Here is a 23,563-nt window from a genome sequence, read left to right as displayed (position 1 = left end):
ACTGAGCCAGAGAAGTCTAGTCTACATAACAAAGGGAAAATTTTCAGTATGTATTATTTATATTTTCAGTATGTATGTATACTCTTTTGGGGGGGGTGATGAAGAAGATATAGAGAGGTGGGATAGAGCATAGCATTTCTGAATGACTAAATGAGTATAATATAGCGAGAACATAGAGAATAAGGAAATGAGGCATAATATAAAGAGGAAAATAAAGAAATATTATCTGATATGTTGTTATAAGCTATATGAAAGTTTCCGAGGGTGAGAAGACCAGCAGGAAGGTGGCGGTGGCATAGGAGGACCCTAGAGTTGCCTCATCCTACAAACACAACTAGATAAGTATCAAGTCATCCTAAATACCCCAGAAATTGACCAGAAGACTGACAGAACAAATTCCACAACTAAAGGGAGACAAGAGGCCACACTGAAGAAGGTAGAAAGTATGGAGACATGGTTTAGGGAAGAAATGAATGCTGGCTGCTGTGGAGGAGAGGGATCCATGGTTGCAGAAGAGGGCAAGAGAGACGAGCACACAGGGGAATGTGCAAGGAGAATGTTTCTCCATAGCCTTTATCTTGGAAAATGAAAGGGGCTTAATTTCATGAGTTCTTGTAACCAGAGGCACATAAAGCCTGGAGTTTTAAAGGTCAGTGGTCTTGGCTGGGAGGGTACTTGTGTTGCTCTTGGAGAGAAGGCAGGCAAACAACCTGAGGGCCTACAGATCGGAAACAGGGATCTGAAGAATGCCTGGGGCACACAGTGGGGAGATGACCTGCTCTTCTCAGAGTGTGCCCCTGAGACAGCGTTCACAGAAAGACCAATCCCAAAGCAAAGGAGCTGTCCAGCATCATTTCTCTACCTTACTTATAGAGCCACCTATGGGAAGCAGGGCAGCATAGACACTGACTGTCTAAGTAGCTTAAACTAAATCCCACCCACTGTACACTGGTGGAAATTCCATCCTCCTTCTTATTTACCTCAGTAAGGGCCTCTCCTCCAGAAGACCAGCACAAACCCTACCCACACTACATCTCTTTGACCAGAGTTTTGCAGAACATCCTTTCCAGTGGAGATGGTGACAAGTCTCATTTCAAAAGCAGACCAAAGCACCCCTCATTAAAACTCACATTTAGACCAGGGACCAAACATCGCCCAAAGTAGGTAAGGAGAACCTCTGCAGACAACTGGCCTGAAGGATAGAAAGCTAGAACACAGCAGAACACATGAACATACACTGCAGGTGCTACAGACTGGAAGAAGCAGAGGAATTAATAACCTGAAGAAAGAGTAATGGAAAGCAATGAAGCTGAACAAAAGAGAGAAAGAATTATGCAAAAAGAGAATAGACTTATGGAATTCAAACATAATAACAAAAATCATAATATTCATATTATAGGAGTCCCAGAAGAAGAAGAGAGAGAAAAGAGGGCATAGAATGTATTTGAAGAAATAATAGCCGAAAACTTCACTAATTTGGGGAAGGAAACAGACATCCGGATCTAGGAGGCACAGAGAACTCCCATCAAAATCAACAAAAGCAGACCCACACCCAGGTATATTGTAATTAAATTTGCAAAATATAGTGATAAAGTAAAAATCTTAAAAGCAGCAAGACTAAAGTAGTCATTAACTTACAAAGGAAAATCCATAGGCTAGCAGGAGATTTTTCAACAGAAATCTGGCAAGCCAGAAGGGAGTGACATGTTATTTTCAAAGTGCTGAATGGGAAGAATCTGCAGCCACAAATACTCTATCCAGCAAGGCCATCATTCAGAATAGAGGGAGAAATAAAGCATTTCGCAGACAAACAAAAACTAAAGGAGTTTGTAACCACTAAACCAGCCCTGCAAGAAATATTGCAGGGACTTTTTGAGGGAAAGGAGAGACCAACAACGACAATATAAAGGTGGAAAATACAAAGGCATTAAAATGAATATTTCTGTAAAAATCAAAGAACTCACAAAACAAAAGCATATAAAATATAAAAATATATACCTAAAATGTGGGTATGAGGGTAGAAAATAGATTCAAACTTAAACATCCATCAACTATCATACAAATGGATGTTAAAAGAAAGCCAGAGTGGCAGTACTTATATTCAACAAACTATATTTTAAAACAAAGACTAGGGACGCATGGGTGCTCAGCAGTTGAGCGCCTGGCTTCCGCCCAGGGCGTGGAGTCCCAAGATCAAGTCCTACATCGGGCTCCCTGCATGAGGCCTGCATTTCCCTCTGCCTGTGTCTCTGCATCTCTCTCTGTGTCTCTCATGAATAAATAAATAAAATCTTAAAAAAAAAAAAAACAAAGACTATAGCAAGAGACAAAGAAAGTGCACTACATAATAGCAACAAGATCTAACTACTGTAAATATTTATGCTCCAACATGGAATATCCATATATATAAAATGATAAATAACAAACATAAAGGAACTAATCAATAGCAATATGTTAATAGTAGGAAACTTTAACACCCCAGTTATATCAATGGACATATATTCTAAACAGAAAATTAACAAGGAAACAACTGTTTTGAATGACACTGGAATAGATGAGCCTTAACAGATATATTCAGAACATCCCATCCTAAAACAACAGAATACACATTTTTCATTCAAGTGCACAAGGAACATTATTCAAAATAGAATGGATCATATATTAGGCCACAAAACAAGCTTCAAAAATATGAGAAGATTGAAGTCATGCTATTCATCTTTTCTGACAACACTTCTTGAAACTAGAAGTCACCCATAAGCAAAAATCTAGAGAGACCACAAATATGTAGAAGTTAAATAACATGCTACAAAAACAATGAATGAAACAACTAGGAAATAAAAGAAGAAATTAAAAAAAAAAGATTAAAACAAATGAAAATGAAAACATAACAGTCCAAAACCTTAGAAAGGCAGCAAAAGCAGTTCTAAGAGAGAGTTTTACAGCAATACATGCCTGCCTCTAGAGGCAAGAAAAGTCTCAATCAACCTACATCTAAAGTAGCTAGAAAAAAATGACAAAAAATCCAAACCAGCAGAAGGAAAGAAATAATAAAGATTAGAGCGATGAAAATAATATAGAAACTAAAACAAAAAAAATTCCCACAATAGAACAGATCAATGAAACTGGGAGCTGATTCTCTGAAAAAAAAATTAGTAAAAGTGATGAATCTTTAGCCAAACTAGTCAAAAAGAAAAAAAGGCTCAAATAAATAAAATCACAAAAGAGAGAAGAAAAATCAAACCAGTACCACAGAAATACAATCAATTTAAAAGAACATTATGGGAAACTATATGCCAACTAATTGGACAACCTAGAAAAAAATGGAGAAACTCCTAGAAGTATATAAATTACCAAAACTAAAACAAGAAGAAATAGAAAACCTGAACAGACCAATAACCAGCAAAGAAATTGAATGAATAATCAAAAAACTCCCAACAAACAAAAGTTCAGGACCAGATGGCTTCACAGGAAACTTCTCACAAATATTTAATGAAGAGCTAATACCTATTCTCAAATTACTCCAAAAAATAGAAAAAGAAGAAAAAATTCTAAACTCATTCTATTAGGTCAGGATTACCCTAACACCAAAATCAGATAAAGACACCAGAAAAAAAAAAAAGAAGAAAGAAAGAAAGAAAGAAAGAAAGAAAGAAAGAAAGAAAGAAAGAAAGAAAGAAAGAAAGAAAGAGAAAGAAGAAAGAAAGAAGAAAGAAAGAAAAGAAAGAAAGAAAGAAAGAAAGAAAGAAAGAAGAGAAAGAAAGAAAGAAAGAAAGAAAGAAAGAAAGAAAGAAAGAAAAGAAAGAAAGAAAGAAAGAAAGAAAGAAAGAAAGAAAGAAAGAAAGAAAGAAAGAAAAGAAGGAGAAGGAGAAGAAGAAGAAGAATTACAGACCAATATCCCTAAAGAACAGAGATGCAAAAATTCTCAACAAACTACTGGTATACCAAATCCAACAATATATTTTAAAAATTCTTCACCATGATCAAGTACAATTTATTCCTGAATTGCCAGGGTAGTTCAATATTGGCAAATCAATCAATGGCACACACCACATTAATAAAATAAAGGCTAATAACCATTGTATCCTCACAATAGATGCAGAAATAACATTTCACAAAGTATTCATGATAAAAGCACTCAACGAAGTAGATTTAGAGGGAAGGTACATCAACAAAGCAAAGGACATATTTGAAAAACCACAGCTAGTATCATGTTTAATGAGGAAAAAACTGAGAGCTTTTCTACTACCGTCAGGAACAAGACAGGGAAGAGTGAAGTCATTGAGTGATCAGATACTGTGATTGATTTAATAGTGGTAAAAAAAAAGATAGAGGGAAGAAGGTTTGTTTTTCTGACTTGGATCAGCAGTGTTGCCAATATTGAGACTGGGAAGTACAAATTCTATGTTTGGATTAGTGATATAACAAATTAAATCTTAGGACTTTAGAAATTTTGAGTGCCTCTGAAGGGATGTGAAGAAATTACTTCTGCCTGTACTCAAAAAAGGCATCTAGATTGAAATATTACCATGAGATCTGTCAGAAGATAGATGATAATTGCTTCACAGTGATCAGTTAACTTGGTTTTTAAATTATTCTGAAAAGCCAAATGAAAATACAAATATTTGAAAAGAGGGAAGTATTTGGAGCTAAATATATTAAATATTTGAGGAACTTAACTGTAATAGAAAATAAACACACTCAAAAAAGATTGCTTTTATGAATTCTCTTAACTTATCTATTTTACTTATTTTTGAGCTTACGGTTATAAGAAAACTACCTATTAAATTTGGACTTTGATGATTATTACCAAAAATAAGCATTTCCTCATTATCACTGAGTTTTTCCTTCATGGTTCATTTAAAATATGCCACTATTGATATAATGTTTTTAACATTATATGTTTTGTTACTCATATGAATATAACAGTATATTTGAAATTAATATACAAGTAGTTTTAGCTTTTTTTCCTTTAATTTTATTTTTTAAGATTTATTTATCTATTTGAGAGAAAGAGTGTAAGGGGGGGGGAGTCAGATGAAGAGGGAGAGAGAGAGAGAAGAATCCTCAAGCAGATTCCCCACTGAATGCAGAGCCGGATGTGGAGCTCCATCCTAGGACCTTGAGATCATGACCAGAGCCAAAATCACAAGGCAGCTGCCCAACTGACTGAGCCACACAGGTCCCCATTCCTTTAATTTTAATAAAGAATCCTTGCTTTCCCACTTTTGCTTAGTGCTATAAAAGACTAGCTCCATTAGTTATCTGAGTAGCTCCTACACTCTCGTAATGACACATCAGAGAACAGATAGGCTCCTAAGTAGGGGCATTGCTTAAGATGACAAACTGTATAAGCTCTACATCATAGACCCGAGAGAGACCATGGGCTAGGAAGGAGGGAAAGCTAGTTTTATGTGGTTTTGGTCAGTACAGCTTGTTTAAAAATTTGACTGTAAGGAAAGAAAAAAATTGTGATAAGTTAGAAGCAACATATATATTTTTTGTTAATTCGTTTTTATTAATTCTAAGAATTCCTTAATCTTTATTTTGGTACTTGGTTTAGATGTAACTCAGCAGAGACTGATTAAGCTTGTTGATGCTTCCTAAGGAGCACATTAAAAAGGGGAATCTCTAATCTTGATGAAAGGGGACCACTCTCCTCATCTACAGTCATCTAACTAAGGTTAAGAGCCTGATCTAAAAATGGTACAGGGACTGTTGGAGAAATTGATCTGGGATAATGAATACATTTTCATTACTACTGTAAATTACATTGTAAGTCAGCTGTATCAGTGCTGATTTTTTAAACTATGAAAAATATAACAATGTGTACTACTAACTAAAATGGGTACATGATACTACAATTATAATTACATTCATGTTGAATTCATTTGCTGCTTGTATTGCATTATGAGACATCTGCTACCTGGTCTAATCTGCAAAGTTACAAAAGAATAGTATTATTATATATTGGTTCCAGGAAATTATGTCAGTTCCAGGAAGTTATGCAGTGTTACAACATCATAAAATAAATAATTTTTCTGAGGTTGCATTCTGTGTGCATCACATTGGTGCATAGATTGGTATTGGGTTTATTCTTACTCATAAATATCTGACACTACTATTATAATGATTTTTAAAGAATACTACAAATACCAGCCATCTTCTGATATTTTCATAAATATCTTACACTATTTTAACTGATTTTTGAAAGATATATTAAGTATTAGTCATCTTCAGACTTAGTGGTTTTAAATTACTGTATAAGCTAATACATATTAACATAAATATATGCAGATATATATACTACATATTTGAATGCATGCATGCAATATTATAGATATGTGTATATGATAGATGACAGATAGATGTGCATACGCATTTATAGAAAGAACTGTGTTTATTATTTAATCCACTAAGTCATCTCAATGTTTTTAAAGAGTCAGAATTTTACATTATAACTAGACTACATTAAACCACTGCTATCGTGGGTCAAAATATTTCTAAACAAAATATTTTATTTCAATATGAGCTATCAAATATATTATTTATGGTGGATTAAAATGATTATTAATCGCTTTAACATAAATTTTTCCAAAAAAAGCCACATCTGTTTTGTTTTTCTATGTGTTTTTCTAATACAAAATGGTAAGAAAATTGACATTTAAAAAGACGCACGTTTAAAATAGATATCAGGTTATTTATCACACTTTTCTGGACTATATTTCTGTGACATAATGTCATCTTCTGATTGACTGAATGGTAGATTGTTTAATACGGGAATGGCTGAATATATTTTTATCAAGAGACATCTTTCACCTTACTGAAACTCAAAACTATGTATTTCCAGCAATGTCATCAGTGTCTTTTAAGTCTCATTTCCACTGTCATACTTGCTACCACTTCCTATGCAGGACATGGAGAAGTGTGAGTAAAGGTAGGAGAAAATTTGAAATGGATCCAAAGAATGTTAAAAAATATATAGAATATATAGTTTTTTAATTGTCCATGTCACTGGGAAACACTAAAAATAAAAAAGTTATATAAGTATTAGTAATAGTTGTAAAAATTGAAGTACATATCAAAGCTAAAAAGGTTAACTGAACTTAACAAGTTACATGGATCTTCTTACACATCTCCATAAAGAAAGAAAGAATGAAATAAGGAATTTGATAGCATTTATGACTAGTATAAATTTTTAATTTTTTTTTTTTAATTTTTATTTATTTATGATAGTCACAGAGAGAGAGAGAGAGAGAGGCAGAGACACAGGCAGAGGGAGAAGCAGGCTCCATGCACCGGGAGCCTGACGTGGGATTCGATCCCGGGTCTCCAGGATCGCGCCCTGGGCCAAAGGCAGGCGCTAAACCGCTGCGCCACCCAGGGATCCCCTATGACTAGTATATAGTAGGCAATCAACTGATTTTTTCAAGTATAGTCACCCAATGCAATAGAAAATAGTCTCTTCCAGCTCCAAAAGGCTGAATTAACTTGTAGTCCAATGTGAGTAAGACAAAGAGTGAGACAATATTACCAGGAGGAAATTTATGTTTGTTTATTTAAGTGTGAAAAATTTGTGAGGCCATTTTGTTGCTGATGATAAATATTTTCTTAATGATCTTATTTATTTATTCATTAATTCATTAATTCATTTATTTGAGAGAGAGAGAAAAAGCATAAGTGAGGGGCAGAGAGGAAGAGGGAGAAGCAGGCTCCCCACCAAGCAGGGACCCCAACGTGGGGCCCAATCCTAGTTCGGTGGTGGGATCATGACCTGAGCCAAAGGCAGACACTTAACCAACTGAACCACCCAGGCACCCCAAGAGAAGTATTTTTGACAGAGTTAAAAATATCGAAAGTCTAGTCCTCCTTAAAAATTGTCTCTGCTTCCTGTCTGGCCCTCATTCTTGAAGTATATTTCCTAATAATTGCTTCGAATGATATTGTTACTGACTCCTATAGTTGTTAAAATTATCAAATAACTTCTCACGTTGTTTTAGAAAAAAGCAACATCTTACCACATTGATTTTTTAAAGTTTTTGTTTAAATTTGAATTAACATACAGTGTAATATTAGTTTCAGGCATACAATATAGTGATTCAATATTTCCGTACAACACCATCACAACAAGTGCAATCTTTAATCCCAATCACCTGTTTCATCTATCCTCCCATCCACCTCCCCTCTGGTGACCATGAGTTTGTTCTCTAAAGTCTGTATCTTGGTTTGCTTCCTTCTCTTTTTTCCCCTTTGCTCATTTGTTTTATTTCTTAAATTCCACATATGAGTGAAATAATATGGTGCTTTGTCTTTCTCTGACTGACTTATTTTACTTAGCCTTAAGCAAAGCAAATACCTTCTAGCTACAGTCATGTCAGTGCAAGTTGCAAGACTTCATTCTTTTTAATGGCCAAGTAGTACTCCATCATGTATATATACCACAACTTTTTTATTCATGCAGCGGTTGATGGACACTTGGGCCATTTCCATAGTTTGGTTATTGTAGATAAAGAAGCCATGCAGATGGCCAACAGCACATGTTAACTTTTAATTAGTAAATCAGTTGATTTGTTTGTTGGTGTTTATTATGTGATGGGCATTATGAGAACGTTTGAGGCTTAAATAGGGATAAGGTACAGCCATGGACCTCCAAGAGCTTATTGTCCAATAAACAATTAATATGCTTTGGCAATCCGCCACTATGTCACAATTATATTTTACCTCTAAGCCAGGAACGTCTTTCCATTTCCCTTCTCTTCTTTGAAGTCTAGAATGTCTTCATTAACAGGATAATCTTGATGATATAATGATACTGTATATTCAATTGTTTCTTATTAGTCCAAGGGTTTGCAGCACAATAAACACTTCATGTACACTGTAATGTTTAATACAATAATCATTCTCATAATTCAATTAGGAGAATATGTATTATGTGTTAATTTCTTTCCTGTTTTGCACAGAGTTGGTTCCACAGACACCCTCTTAAAACACATTACATTCTAGGTACTCCAATTTAGGCAATTAAGATTCTGCCCACCCTTCATTATATGGCCCTTTTATGGAAACTTATAATCCAAGACTTCCTCTAGAACTGTGGCTATATGTAACCTTTTTTAGTAGACTTCAAAGGGTGGTCAGGTGGTATTCTAGACCTCTAATGCTCAGAGCTTGCCTGTGTACAATTCCTGATGTGTTCCTGACAATTTCAACCATATGATGACAATGTTAGAGTAACCAAAAATATCTTTAATCAACAATTATACAAGATTTAATTTGTTTTTATCAAGTGGATCTAGAATAATTTACCCTTGATGTCTAGGGGAACAAATTTACTTCAAGACTTCAGTTCTCAACTTCTGCAACTTTTCCTGTGTAATCTATTGTGTTCACAAGATCTTAATATATATGGAAGAGATGAGTTCTTTTTTTTTTTCTTTCCTTTACTGTAAGAGGTACTTCCAAGTTTCAATTTGAACATGTAATTTGGGGCTGGAAAAAGAAAGTTTTGGATAAGTTATAGAATGGGATACACATTTTAATTTTCACAATTTTCTAATTGCTATAACATTCTGAAGGAAAAATTTCACACAGGACTTCCTGGAAACTACATCATATCCTATTGTTTCCATTTTTCTCTCATCATTGTGAAAACATCTACGTCAGTCATTATAGACTGCTTCAATATGAACATAGCCATTCTGTTACGACTATCAAATCTGAAGACTATCAACATCTAGCTCTACATCTCCTCTTTTGTATTTGTACTCTACTTTCCTTACAGAACTTCTAGATTATATATATAAAAAAATTGCTCAGATAATAGTGAGAGGGCTTAGAAAAAAATCATGACTATGGCATTCAAATCTATAAAAATATAAGCAATAATAAAAATATTAAAATGCCTTTTTCCCCCACCATACTGTTCTGTTTCTAATTTATAATTTAAGGATAAAGTTTTTGTTTTTTTTTAGTAGAATTTTCCTTTCATAATCTTTGGCAAACTGGCAACAGAAGTGTTTTGTTTAAAATATTATTAAAAAGGATTTCTTTTTTTTTTTTTGCAAGGAAAGAATAAAAATGAAAAACACTTCATGGAATAAATGTTAACTTTCTCAGCAAAGCTTATGTACTGTTACATCAAATATATGATTTTATTTTGGATTCAAAGATGTAGCAATTTTCTAAATAGATGTTACAAAATGAATTATTATTTGTTTCTCTATGAGTTGTATTATTATTATGGATGTAAAGATATAAAATAGAGTCAATACTGATGCAAGGAGAAGAGAAATAGAAAATGTTAAATGAATTATGATATTACAATGCAGTACACGGATGGAAATTTTAAAAGGTTGAAATATTTTAATAACTACAGAGAATGCATCTAGATAAAATTTAATAATAAATGGCATTGCATAAATCATTGAATGCAGTACAAACAAAAGGACTAAAAAAAGGTATGTTTTAAGTTAATAAAAAATGTGTATGTGTGTGCGCACACACATGTGTGTGTTTTCTGCATCACTTTTAAAGATTAAGAGTTCTTGAAAGTAAGAAAAAAGAATTATAATCTATAGTCATTGAAGATAACCTGAGAACAAAAGGAAGATTTACTCTTTAAAATATAAAATATACAACATGATGACTATAGCTAACACTGCTGTGTGGTATATATGAAAGTAGTTAAGAGAGTAAATCCTAAGATTTCATTTTTTTCTTCCTAATTGTTTTTTCTTTTCTTTTTATTGTATCTACAAAAGAAGCCAAATGTTAGCTGAACTTATTGTAGTAATCATTTCACAATATCTGTAAATCAATTTACATGCTATATATCTTATACAGTGATGTTTGCCAATTTTTTTCAATAAAAATGGAAAAAGTAAAAAAAGTAAAAGCAATATTTAAATAATTGAAATTATTTGATGCACTATATTATTATATTTGATTATATTCAGAATGCTTTAAAATGTAATGTTCACACTGGAGATAGCTGGATAAAAGTAGACTATATGATCTGTTTTTTAAATTTGATATTTGAAAATAAAACAAAATATACAAAATATCCCATCACCAATAAAACACTATAAAGCTAATATGACAAGAAGTTCAAGTACCCCTAGACAGATCATACAATTATTTTTTACTAAACTTGAGCCAGTGTTAAGCTTGTGTTTGCAGTCAGTTAACTGAGCTCATGTTTGACTGGGACATTCCTGGAATTATCCCACATTTTTTTAATGGAAAACAACAAGGTTTGTATTCCTGAAGTTCCTATGTACTATTAAGATTCTATTTGCTAAATATTTGCTAAGTTGCTAAACTAATTGTATTACATAAATAATTACCATGAATTTCATACTTCTACATTTAAAAATATTTAACGATGACTTTATAAACAATGGATTGGTAGTTCTCCTATTACACAATATTTATAAATGTAATCTGCCTTCTTAAAATTAAATTAATTATATTTGTAATACATCCACAAAGTTGAGTTTACAGCTTTCATTTATCCATTTGCCCAATTCTATAATATTCCATTGTATGAATACATCACAATATATTTATCTATTAAATGATATACATTTGTTGAATATTTATTTCATACTCAGGCTTTATTTTTATTTTTTTAATTTTTATTTATTTATGATAGTCACAGAGAGAGAGAGAGAGAGAGAGAGAGGCAGAGACACAGGCAGAGGGAGAAGCAGGCTCCATGCACCGGGAGCCTGACGTGGGATTCGATCCCTGGTCTCCAGGATCGTGCCCTGGGCCAAAGGCAGGCGCCAAACCGCTGCGGCACCCAGGGATCCCCTCATACTCAGGCTTTAAAAAAATAGTGCTGTTATTGACATAGGATATCTGTACACCCCTTGGACTGTATGTGTGAGAAGTGAGAGATAGTATATATATCACTTATTGAATAAAACATATTTTAGTAAATTATAACATTTCTTCATGATTATCATGGCTATCATTTGATTCTTGCATTTCCTTTTAATATATAAATCCAGCCTCCCAAGCTCCATCAAAAGCCCTGTTGGAATTTTTTATTTTTCCTGTTGGAATTTGTATTTGAATTCATTTGAATATAACTCTTGCATAGATTCTAGTGTTCATGCCTTGAGAATTCGGGCTAGACTTCTGGAAATCCTTTTACCCTGCTAAGTTGTTTAGCATAGGGTGAAAAGTCTTACTCCATCTTTTTTTTTTTTTTTTTTTTTTTGTCTTACTCCATCTTTGAATGACATCTTCAAGTTAGCACTCAAAATAATTTTACAAATCATATGAAGGTTTTCATTGTGCCAGTAATCAGAATTTAAAATGGTATCTCACATAGATTTATTACAATTTCTTCAACAACATCGGAGCACTGTCCAGTTGTTTCTCTTCTATATAATGTCTGATCATAGATTTTGCTCAAATTTGGTAAATTTCAACAGTATGATTTGCTGTTTTTGTCTTGAATAATTGAATTTCTTTTTATATTCTTAATAATTCGTTAGTGTATCCTACTATGAATTCTAGTTTTATTTTGTTTATAGTATATTTTGTATTTAAACATTTAGATTTATTCAAAACTTCCATTGTTTCTCTAGTTGTTTGCACTTTTTACGACTTAAGAAACTGTTCCCTCACTAAAGTCATTCTATTTTTTTCATTAAAAAATGTTTCTTATCATTTGTAAGAAAAAACCTGTAAGGCATATATTTTTAAAAATATATTTTATTTATTTATTCGGGAGACACACAGGGAGAGAGAGGCAAAGACATAGGCAGAAGGAGAAGCAGGATCCCTGCAGGGAGCCCAATGTGAGGACTCGATCCCAGGACCCCAGGATCATGACCTGAGCCAAAGGCAGATGCTCAACCGCTGAGCCACCCAGGTGTCCCTGTAAGGCATATTTGTGTCAAATGTGAACTAAGAACTCACATTTCTTTCTAGCTGAATAACCAACTGCCACAAAACTACTGACTTTTCTTGTTCATTGAAGTGTTAGTTCCATAACTTACTGTTTCCTTAAATGTTTGGAGCAACTTCTATCGATTCCAATATTAACCACTTAATTAATGTAACTTTTTGCAAGTCTTCACATATGTTTAGGTATCAGTCTACCCACGCATATCCCAATCTTGCAAATGTGTTTTGTTATTTATGTCAACTTATTGCTGGTAATCAAACTCACTAACTCTTCTTACATCATTGGTTAATATCTTAGTTTATTCCTTTTTTGTCTTTTAAGGGGGATTTGGTGGGAAGAAAATAAGTACAAGTACAGGTGGCATTAATCATATTTAACTAGAAGCATACAAGTTGTTTGTCTTTAGATATTGTAAACAACACATTATGTCTTGATATATAATTTTAAAGCATAGTTTTAGTGTGAAACATTATTAGATAGCAATGTATTTGAAGGTCTATTTTAGATATTTAAATTGTTAAAGAATTCATTATTTTAAATACAACTATAGTGATATCTAAAGTTCCTCATAGCACAATAATAATTATATATTTAGCATATATTTATAGAAAGTAGAATTGATGTTCAAAGAATTTGAATATTTTACAGTGTTTTTGCTATACTGTAAGTTGGCATTTTCAATATCATTAGATGTTCAAATTATTGTCAGAATTTCATAACTTATCTCTGTACTTGCAATTTGGCCACCATAAGACTCATTCTCCACATAATATCCAGAAAGATTGGGACGCCTAGGTGGCTCAGTGGTCAACTGTCTGCCTTCGGCTCAGGGCCTGATCCCAGCATCCAGTCAGTCCCACATCGGGGTCCCTGCGAGGAGCCTGCTTCTCCCTCTGCCTATGTCTCCTCCTCTCTCTCTCTGTGTCTCTAAAGAATAAGTAAATAAATATTTTTAAAAATATCCAGAAAGATTAAAATAAATACATGTGAAGTTGTCACAATCATTCATAAAACCAATGATACCTTCATATTATGTAATAAAAAATCCAAACCCCTTTCCATGACCTGCAATAACCTACTTGACTTTTTCTCTAACCATTTCTTGGGTTCTCTTTCCTTGCTAAACAGTGTCCTGTATTTATTTTTTGTTCTATTTTGTTTAAATGCCACACATTATCACGTCTTTTTCCTCACATGGATAGAACACTTATCATCCAGAATTTCAAGTGAATACTTCTTTATCATTTAAATCTCAGTTCAAAAATCAACACATAGATTTATTTTTACCACTCTACTAAATTAGCCCCTTCCATAATTTTCTGACATTAGCTTCTTCACGTTTATTCACAGAATTTATGTGCACTGAAATTATTTTATTTACATATGTGATTATTGTCTTCCTCCTCCAATAATAGAGCAAGCTCTTTTTCTATTTATTGATGTAGTCTGGTATTTAGAGTAGTGCCTAACATATGATCAACATTTAAAAAATATCTTAATGAAACAAAATGCAAGATTATCTATCCAAAAAAAGAGGGGATATAATGATATTTTTCTTCTCCACGCTGTTGTCCATAGGAAACCAAAAATAAACAATATATATAATAACATGTAAACTGGAATTGGAAACCAACTATATGCTTAGTGTAGGTGATATTGGCATTGTGTTGGGGACTGGCCTGAAAGCTCTTTAGTCCTACTCTGCCTCTAGTGTTGTTTATCTTCATATGCTGATGCTGAGGATGCAACATATGAAAAATAAAAAGAAAGATGGCAATGGAGTTTACATAGGAGGTAACACATACTATGAAACAAGTTATGTCCCAAAACAAGAATACCATTAATACTCAGAGAAATAGGAATAGACTAAAGAGCTGGTTATATTGAAGATGATACAGATATATTCAAGAAAATTACAAGAAGAATTCATTTCAATTCATCATAGTTTCACTATCACATTGAAAGAATACCTATTCATCAGTGGCAATTCCTTTATGAAAGAACAGATGCTATGCAGAGACTTTATATGATTTGAGATAGTCCGACATGAGTAAAGAGAAGAAAATGGTGATACCTAGCCATTAAAAATTGCTTACGAATGAATTACATGGCAAAGTACCAGCAAAATGATTTTCAATAAAAAGCTAAAATCATGCTACAAAATTTTAAGGTTTGTATCACCTTACAGAATATGCATGATGTATATTATACGCACATAATTATATGCTTATAACTCTATATGTATACAGTATGTGTGCATATGCATGCATGCAGCTCATCCATGGAAAAATCCCTAATAGCATACATTACACCCACAACCACATTGATAACCACATAGTTTCACAAGAGAAAAGAAAGTTCCTGATATAATAAGCTAAAATATTAGCAATGACTCCTCTTTGTGTTGTGAGACTATGGAAGGTAATTTTAAAAGATTTATATATTTTTACTGCACTTTCTGTATGCTTTACAATTTGTATCTGTTTATAGTAACTTTTTATAAAAATAGAAATTATTACATCCACGATCTATTATAACACAAAAGGCAATCCATACTTTAATCTTTTTTGGTTCCAGCATACTTATAGCATTGATATATTTTGCTAAGATAACAAAACATTGTGTTTAGTAAGCTTTTAAAAGTGGAGGAAAATGTTTTTAAAATTACATTTTATTTATGATTGAGTGGGGATAAAAATCAAGCACAGTTAAATGAAATATCCACACTAACCCTGAACGGGATGGATTTGAGTTTATCTAAATATTTTACACTATAGATTGTCACAAACACTATATAAGGAATTTATTTATGTTCTCAACATTATTATTGTTAGTTTTTAATCAACTACTGACCCTATGACACAAACCAGATTGACAATAGAGCAGAGAAGATCAAAGTTCTCTGTCCTTAGATAGCTTATGGTTGATTTACCAAGGGAGTCATAGTGGACACATAATCACACAAATCATCACTATTATGATATATGTGATAAAAAGAGATCATGGTTGCTATATGTGTGTTGGTGGGGGAACAAATCCATTATTTAGAATTGACATTTAATGTGAGACCTGAAATTTGTTAAGGAATTAAATATTAATATATGCTTGGAATAATTACCACTTCAAAAATAGATAGAAATAGAAAGAGATGGAGACAATCCTAAATTCATAGTTATTCTGCAAAATTGCCAGCACATGTTTTCTTAAAATGGAACTAAAAACTGACAGTTACTCCACACTCGTTTTGTCTCAAATTATATGCAAAAAAGTATAAGTAGAAAAGTAGAATAAGTTATATGTTTTTGGCCACATAATTAGCAAAAATGTTTTATCATGTCCATCCAGGATGCTTTAAAAAAATCATTCAAAGACATAAGCCATCAAATAATATTTTGTGACAGGAAGTGTGGATTTACATATGACTTCACATGGAAAATTCAAAGACAACAGCATGTCTAGATAATTGAGAAATGAGCTAAACTATGCAAAATATAGTCAACATTAGAAATTCTTACCTACGATACTAATTTAAATGGTATCTTTTCTAGAGTTAATTCTAAAAATATTAATCATATATTGAATTAACGATTATTTAATATTTATTAAATAGTATAATATATAAATAATAAATATAGAAAATATAATTACATATAAATAAAAATAAACTATATTAATAATTAATAGATTTAATGAATATCAAATAATGAATAAAACATTCTAGGTAAGAAAATGCATCAAACTTATTTATGAAAACATTGGAAAGTCAATAATTTAGCCTTATATTTGACTATTTTAAGAAAATAAATATTTATAGATCAACACTAATGAATAAAACATTTTTTATACCAAAAATATCTTAAGTGGCAAATTAATTATCATAGAGTAAGGGGCTTTCCTTTACTGCACAAGGCACTTTGCCTTGCTACCTTGAAAATATACCCTTACATACATATAAAGAAAACAAAAACACAAGAAAAGAAAAGCAAAGGCTACACTTCAGAGCAGTTACTTCACCAAGACCAACAGGGCACCTCAGTACATTTTCTCCCTAGTTGGCATCACTTAAGGCACAAATGCCTTGAAAAAAATACCCAAATTAAAAATTATTGTTCACTAATAAAGCATATACTTTTATTACTCTAAAGCCACAGTGTTCTCTAGATATAGTAATTTTCAAGATATTTTGTGTTGCCTTTCCCAACTTATTTCAAAGAAATGTTATCATCATAATAACCAGCATTTCCTCTTCATATTGATAATATGTATAAAACTTAAAAAACAAATCATTTCCAATTTCCAGTACTTCATGTAAGGAGTTTTGAAGTTGACCCTCTGTCTGAACAACATTAAAAGCTCAATCAACCAGAAAAAAAAAAAAAAAAGAAAAAAGAAAAAATCAACACTCTTGGATCCTTAAGGGAGAGGAGGACACAGGACAAACAGCTGCCTCCAAGATTGGAAAGACAAGTAAAATACAGAGAATTTTGACTTACCAGAGCGGAGACTCATAAGCAGTAGCTGCCTCAGTAACCAGTGTCTGGAGAGAAAATAAATCAATAAAAAAAATAAATTAATTAATTAAAAAACCCAGGGAAAAAAAAACTAACCTGTAATTGACGAATTGCTGGAGGCTCAGAGTTGCCAACTCTTGAGAGTCTTAACTCCAGAGGGATCCAGGCAAGGGAGGGAGTGGGGGACAATATTGTGAGATTAATCTTCAAAAGGTCAATCAAATTCCAACAGCAAATATTTGAGAAAAATCACCTCTTTCTCTCAGCTGGAGGGGAGGAAAAAGAACCATTTTGAAATACTCCAGGCACCTTGTTCTTAACAAGCCTGCCCTTAGGGGAAACTAGCCAACCAGAGCTTAACTGACAAGGGGAAGGCGCATACTCAATGCAGCCCACCTTGGCCATTCTGTCCCAATGAGGGAGGCGGAAAACAAAATTGAGAAACTCTTGTGAAGTTCACAGTCCAGAGGTATTGGCTCACTAAAAGACTGACAACTAACCCTAAGACTATGTAATGCTTCCTCTCCCCCACAACACACTACTGCATTAGTAAATGCCTATTTATAGCAGTTTCTTTTACCTTGTACACAATGTCCCACTATCAAAAAATCAAAAAAAAATTATAATAGAGACCAAAAGGCAAAGTCATACATGCCTTTTTGAGGAGACAGAAATTCAGAACCAGATGTGGTTAGAGACTGGAATTATCAGACCAAGAATTTAAAGCAATTTTAATTAATATGCTAAGGGTTCTAATAGACAATGTAATTAGCATGCAGGAGAGATGGGACTGTAACTAAAGGGATGGACATCCAAAGGAAAAAGCAAAAAGAAATGTCAGAGATAAAACAAAAACAAACAAAAAAGCAAACAAAAAAAAAAAACACTAACAGAAATGAATGCCTTTGATGAACTAATTAGTAGACTTAACAATGCTGAGGAAAGAGTGAAAGGTTATATCAATAGAATCCTCTAAAACTGAAAATCAATGAGAACAAAGGATCGGAGAGCCACAGCATAGGGAATATAGTCAATGATATTGTAACAATGGTGCATGGTTATGGATGGTAGTTATACTTATGGTGAGCTTACAGAGAACATAAGGGGAAGTTGAGTCACTATGTTGTACACCTGAAACCTAATGTAACGTTGTGTGCCGACTATAGTCAAGCAACAACAAAGAAAACATGAAATATCCAAGTAGGACAACTATAAAAGGTGTAATATATGGGTAATGGGAATAACTAGCAAGAGAAGAAAATAAAAGAGACAAAAAAATTTTGAAACAAAAATGACTGAAAATTTCCCTAATTTTTTGTCAGACACACACACACACACACATACACACACACACAGATCCAGGAAGCTCAAGAAATAGCAAGCAGGAAAAATGCCAAAGAAAGTACAGCTTCACATATCATTTCTTCAAGAAAGGAAAAAGCAAAGGTAAAATAAAAGCTGTTATTTTTCTCATTTGTAATTGATCTAACAGATTACAGTTTGTTCAAATAATAATAATACTCATAATATACCCTGTTATGTATGTTATATATAAATACATGTATATAATTTATTTAAGGACAGATGTTTGTATATAAGTGAAATTCATAACACGGTGAAGGAGAGAGGGATTACCATTATTTTGTTATAAGTTACTCACCCATGCACGTGAAATGGTATAGTGCTATTTGAAAGTGGGCTTGGATTAGCTAAAATCATTTTTTTGCTATAATTATTTCTTAATAACTCTAAGGCAATCACTGAAAATGTTAGATAAACAAATAGTGTATATGTTAAGAAGGGAGAAAAAAATGAAATCATGTTAAATGCTCAGTTAAAACCCCAAATAGATAATAAGTCTAGAAGATAAAAATAGAAATAAATAATGAGAGCAACAAGGGGAAAACAGTAATGAATAGGATAGATATTAATTAAAATATTTTAATCAAAAAAACATTTTAATCACTTTGAGTGTCAAGAGTTCAAACACACCAAATAAAAGAAAAATTGTCAGTGGATCAAATAACAAACCCCACTGTATGTCACCTATAATACATCATTTAGTAGAAACCCACTTAAAAATGAAAAAAAAAAATACATAAAGATTAGAAGTAAATGAGAAATGCACCCTGCTAACACTAATCAAAAGAAAACACTAAAAAAAAAAAAAAAAAAAGAAGAAGAAGAAGAAGAAGAAGAAGAAGAAAACACCAATAGCTATATTAATTTCAGAGTGGATTTCAAACAAAAAGGTTCACTGAAGTAAAGAAGAATATTACATATGATACAGGGACCAGTTTTCCAAGAAGAACTTAATATGTATATTCAAGACTAACAACAGAGCAAGCCTACTATGGTAAGCAAAAACTGACCGAATTAAATTTTACATATAATGGATGGTTCAGTGGTTTTAATATATAGCAACAAAAATTGCGCTTGGGCATAAAAAATGGCTAAAGAGGGGATCCCTGGGTGGCTCAGTGGTTAAGCTCCTGCCTTCCGCCCAGGGTGTGATCTTGAAGACCCGGGATCGAGTCTCACGTCGGGCTCCCTGCATGGAGCCTGCTTCTCCCTCTGCCTGTGTCTCTGCCTCTATCTCTTTCTGTGTCTCTCATAAATAAATAAAAATAAATAAATAAATAAATAAATAAATAAATAAATAAATAAATAAATAAATAAATAAATAAAAAATCTTAAAAAAAAGTCTAAGGAATCTTGAACATACCTACAAACTTTAGGTAGGGTACGTAGGCCATAGTTACGAATTTCATCAAGGTACCGTCTCTCTCTCACTCTCTCTCTCTCACACATATATACGCATGTACACACACACTTCTCAGTTTTAGGAAATGAGTTTCCATTTTTAAAATAAAAATGGGGGGCAGCCCGGGTGGCGCAGTGGTTTAGCGCCGCCTGCAGCCCAGGGCGTGATCCTGGAGACCCTGGATCGAGTCCCACATCAGGCTCCCTGCGTGGGGCCTGCTTCTCCCTCTGCCTGCCTCTCCGTGTGTTTCTCATGAATAAATAAACAAATAATATTAAAATATAAAATAAAATAAAAATAAAAATAAAATAAAATAAAATAAAATAAAATATAAAATAAATAAAATAAAATATAAATGGGAAATATCAGAAAGGGAGACAGAACATGAGAGACTCCTAACTCTGGGAAACGAACTAGGGGTGGTGGCAGGGGAGGTGGGCGGGGGGGGGGGGGGGGGTAATTTGACTGGGTGACGGGCACTGAGGGGGGCACTTGATGGGATGAGCACTGGGTGTTATTCTATATGTTGGCAAATTGAAACTAATAAAATTAAAATTTTAAAAAATATATAACTTACACACACACATATATATATTATGTATATCATAAAATTATACTTTGCCATCAAATTTAAGATGTTACTATTTGAATATATTTTAAATTTAAATTATATTTTTTTACATGACAAAGTATATAGTTTTAGTAAAGTGTATTTATAAAAGTTATCAAACATCAAGTATTATGCATTGTCTATGTCATATTGTTAGCTGATTACTTAGCTAAGAATTCCTCTGAAAAACAATTATAAATTACCAATCATTACATATGTGTTTTTAATTTGTTTACTAGGAATATTGACATGTAGTGGTAATATATTTTATAATTTAATTTGATATTCTTTTATAAGTACTACACTATTTTATGAAACAAAACATTATTTGATAAATAATACTAAGATAAAATGTGCATGCACCTTATATATGTAAACATGGAGTAAAAATTTTGTGCCATTTATGATATACTTTGAAATAAATTTGCCCCAGATAGATTATGAAAAAGATGAGAGCCCAGGTAAAAATAAAAGCTGAGGTATTTTTGAACATCTTAGTTTCATGAACAGATATCAAGGCTACTTTAAAAAGAATTATTATCGAAGTATAATTGATATAAAATGTTATGTTAGTGTCAAGTACACAACATAGTATTTTCAACACTTAACAATTCCTACACCACACCATGCTCACCACGATAAATGTAGTCACCATCTTTTAACACACATTATCATAATAATATTGATTACATTCCCCATGCTGTCTATTTTTCACCTCCATGAATTATTTACTTTTTACTCAAGTATCAATAACACCCACATAGCATTATGTCAGTTTTAGTTGCACAATACAATCATTAAATATTTCTATATGTTCCTTAGTGCTCATTGCAATAAGTATACTCTTAACCCCCTTCACTGAATTTCCCTTTGTTTGCATGATATATAGAAAAAAATCTGTCGTTTAAAAATTTTGAATACTTTTATGTCCATTTCAGTAAAGAATTAAAAGTACTTTTAGGTCATCAGTTGATTCTGAACATATTTTAGTAAGAAACATTGGTAATTTTTCTCAACTCTTATGGCACACACACTATATTTTGTTTTTCTAACAACTAAATACAGAAGAATGATTTTGGTGAAATATTATTTAGTTTCAAGACAAAATATGATGCTAGTTAATGAAGACTATTACATCTGTGTATATGATGTGTGAAGAAAGAGCCTAAGTTATGGATATGAAGACCTGTTTTTATATATTATATATTTTGTGTGTGTGTGTGTGACTACACATACATACATATGGCTTAAGCTACCACACATTTAACTTGAGTGTGATAATCATGTTGATATGAATTAAGAATGAACATCTAATTTTATCATATATAGATGTTTAATATTCTTTAAATTGCTCTACTACCCTGAAGATATGTATTTCTCTGAACATATGAGAAAATATATGTCGATGATGGATTTTTTAATGTTATATAGGGAGAAAAAAACTAAAACGAAAGATGCTGCTTTGTGCATTGCGTTTCCTTACAATGCATGCATTGACTAAATTGTTCCATATGATCTGTTCCACAAACAGTTATTATTTGTAAACATACTAATATTGTGGGTTCCATTTTCCCTACGAGGGAGATGAGTATTAGAGGGTGGTAAAATCTGACACAATTTCCACTCGTATTTCTTAGGCAAATAGAACAGCAAAAGCATTCCCTTCCACATCAATTACAGAGAGTTTTCAAATACTGATTAGGGTACGTAGACATTTCATTTTACCACCTATTATTATGATTTTGATATTATCCTCCAAACGATGAAGTCACACATCCATAATGCTTCGGGTTAGCCACTTTTGACTCATGACTATACCGTAGATATTCCATAAGCCTTCACTGTAGGAAAAATGATATTAATACATGATAATGGCAAAGGAAATAATTGTATACGAATAGCTGATAATCACGTGTGTTAATTAGAAGCATAAAAGCCACTTTGAAATTTAACGGGTTAACACAGCAATGATTTTTTTGTGTTTTAGAAATTGTGATTGTGTAGGAATCCTGGTTTTGGACGGCCTGGGAGGGGCTGATTGTCTAGGACAGCTGCACCACATGTCTTTGGCCTCAGCTGGAATGAGCAGAGCAGAGTGACTAAGATGCTTATGCTTCTTTTCCACATGATCCTTCTTGCTCTCTCACCATGTGACCTCATCCTCACTTTTTGTTCTTTTTTTTAAAAAAGGTTTTATTTATTTATTCATGAGAGACACAGAGAGAGGCAGAGACACAGGCAGAGGGAGAAGCAGGCTCCATGCAGGGAGCCCGATGTGGGACTTGATCCCAGGACTCCGGGGTCATGACCTGAGCCAAAAGCAGACACTCAACTACTGAGCCACCCAGGAGCCCCCTCAGTTTTTGTTCTATTTCCAAGCATACCATTAATCCAAGCAAGCCCATACCCAGCTTCAGGCTTAAAAGTCAGAGAGACAGGCCCTTACTTTAGGAAGGAAGGAGTGATGACATCACATTTCAAGTGGATGTGAATACAGGCATGAGAGAAATTTGAGGCATTTTTTAATTTACCAACATATGCCCTCTGGCTACAAATTAGTCTTCCTTTAATGATAAAAGCATCTTTCCCCTAGCTACAAGAAAGTCTTCTGTGAAAAGCTCAGAGGTTAACCCCTTCCCAGGAATTGCCCTTAGATTAAAGGACTTGCCTCCTCTAATACATCTCCCGTCTTCTTCCGCAGGCTGCATGCAATTATCTGCCCATGCTGGGTGTAAAGACTTAGCCTCCTTGCCTCAACC

At 33.0% G+C, this 23,563-nt stretch overlaps 1 long non-coding RNA gene across 12 annotated transcripts in view; it reads right to left on the bottom strand.

The window, feature by feature from the left end:
* The window catches only part of LOC102156602, a 169,654-nt gene that overhangs the window by 87,204 nt on the left and 58,887 nt on the right, over positions 1–23,563 (bottom strand). For 10 of the 12 annotated variants that reach the window (XR_005358654.1, XR_005358653.1, XR_005358652.1 and 7 more), the window contains one exon: positions 17,413–17,456. This is a non-coding gene — a long non-coding RNA (uncharacterized LOC102156602). Of the gene's footprint in view, positions 1–9,303; positions 9,487–12,771; positions 13,847–17,412; positions 17,457–23,563 lie in introns of those variants that run through there. The other 2 variants (XR_005358660.1, XR_005358658.1) reach the window with 2 other exon arrangements.

The sequence above is a fragment of the Canis lupus genome, chromosome 4, assembly GCF_011100685.1.
Source record: "Canis lupus familiaris isolate Mischka breed German Shepherd chromosome 4, alternate assembly UU_Cfam_GSD_1.0, whole genome shotgun sequence".
Taxonomy (NCBI): Eukaryota; Metazoa; Chordata; class Mammalia; order Carnivora; family Canidae; genus Canis; species Canis lupus.
Note: the sequence above shows the minus strand (reverse complement) of the source record. Positions and strands in the feature narration are given on the sequence as shown.